Raw genomic sequence first — 1,932 nt, 5'->3', positions numbered from 1 at the left:
ATCGGACTTGTCATGGTCATGTTCTCTTGAGACATATGATTGTGGAGTGGTATCCCACAAGTCAGGCAAAGAAATGAACGTTCGTGAGATTTTATGAGCCTACCAGCTAATCATCCCCCATTTTTTCTACACTGATCATCTCAAAAGGGAAAAGGGTTTCATATGGTACTGAGGGCAGAGCTGTAAGTATTGGATAACATAGAAATATTAAAGAATTTTTTCTTCCTTCCCCCATGCAGTCTTTCAAATCACAACCAAAAAATTAACAGAAGCTTTTAGACAGATATCAACTCCACTGGATAACAGCAAAAATAACTTCTACAGGGATGCCGGGGTGGCTCAGTTGGTTAAGCGTCTGTCTTCGGCTCAGGTCACGATCCCAGAGTCCTGGGATCAAGTCCCACATAGGACTCCTTGCTCAGCGGGTCCGCTGCTTCTCCCTCTGCCTGCTGCTCCCCGTGTTCATGCTCTCTCTCCCTCTCTCTGATCAATCGATCTATCTATCTTAAAATAATAATAACTTCAACAGAGTTCATTTTATAAGTGCATTAATTTTACTTTAGTTGATACCAGAGTTTCATCTCCTTACTGACATTTGAGAATATACATTAAATTCATGGTGCAAAGAGAAAGCTCTGAAATAAAATAAGATATGAAATTATTTTTTTTAATTCTTTATTCAATTTGTAAAACTGGTGGCTCAATAGAGGGAATATGAAAGAAAATTATCTTACCATACATACTATAAGCTAGGTACTTATTCCCCACTGAATAAAAAAATATTCACAGAGCTTTGCACAGTGGCAGTATCATAGCCAATGAGGTTTATCCGGGGCGCGATTATTGCTAATTGAAAAAATATTCACAGAAAATGTACCTATTTAATAGTCAGGGTGTAAGGATTATCAGGAGTAAATCTGGTATCTTTCCATCTGGGTGCATTATCTCCTCTATCTGTCTATATACTTCAGTCACATTTTTAATAAAATGGTTTTTGCCCTCTTTGTTGTTTATTTCTGAGATAAAGAAAGAGTAATGAAAGAACATTGCAATTGATAGATGCTGTCACTCTTACCCTCCGTCAACTTAATAAATCAATTATGAATTTTAATATTTGGTTAGTTTTATTAGGTAGACAGTGCACAATCTGGGTCAATATATCCATATATGCTCATGGACATACACACACATACACACACACACACACACACATATATATATATATATACATACTTATGTTAAATGTTGAATGGCATCAAATTATATCTAGGCATCTACTGAGATGCTTATCAGCCAAGGACATTTATTCAGTTCTTATTTTTCCATATATAAGTCTATGTGACACCCTTGAAAGAAATATTGTTAGGTAAACATTTCTGGTTTCATTATGTTTCCCTTTTTTTCCTTACAAGGTGTAAGGAAAAAGTAACATTTTTGACTGTTATAAGGCATGTCTCCCAGTCTTATAAAATCCTCTTTATTCTGTTCAATAAACAATTTCTAGGGCAAAACACACACGCTCCTCCCCCCACCTCCTGCCTAAGTAGCCATAGGAATGAGAAACTTCCACTCACCGGGATAGTGAATATCTTCTCCCTTCCCTCTCTTTGAAGGAAGGAGGGCTTATCCCATTCAGGAGTGTGGGAGAAAAAGACACCACCAGCAGAGCCTTCATTTCCCTGAGTGTCCTGCCCCCGCCCCAGAAGGGATTTGCTGAGTAAACTGCTGGTTTTCTGGCAGTAAACTGCTTGCACTTGGTGATGGTCCAGTGCAAAGTGGCTAGCAGCAAGGAACATTTGACCTTTTTTGATGTGACTGCTTTGCGCGCTCCAATCACCAAAGGGAAAAACTAAAAGTTACTTTATCTCATCAGTAAATTCAAAAGAAAGAACAAAAGCAAACTCAGTCTAGTGGTTCTGGCACACCTTTCAA

The 1,932-nt window shown here is 38.1% G+C and overlaps 1 non-coding gene across 1 annotated transcript; it reads left to right on the top strand.

Annotated features, from left to right (window-relative positions):
• The first annotated feature begins 789 nt into the window (after positions 1-789).
• On the top strand, positions 790-936 carry LOC115939356 (U4 spliceosomal RNA). The gene has a single exon (XR_004074177.1). It is a non-coding gene; the product is annotated as a U4 spliceosomal RNA (small nuclear RNA).
• Positions 937-1,932: the final 996 nt, after the last annotated feature.

The sequence above is a fragment of the Leptonychotes weddellii genome, chromosome 7, assembly GCF_054177405.1.
Source record: "Leptonychotes weddellii isolate Sample4059 chromosome 7, ASM5417740v2, whole genome shotgun sequence".
Classification (NCBI taxonomy): Eukaryota; Metazoa; Chordata; class Mammalia; order Carnivora; family Phocidae; genus Leptonychotes; species Leptonychotes weddellii.
This window is presented reverse-complemented; position numbering and strand designations above follow the sequence as displayed.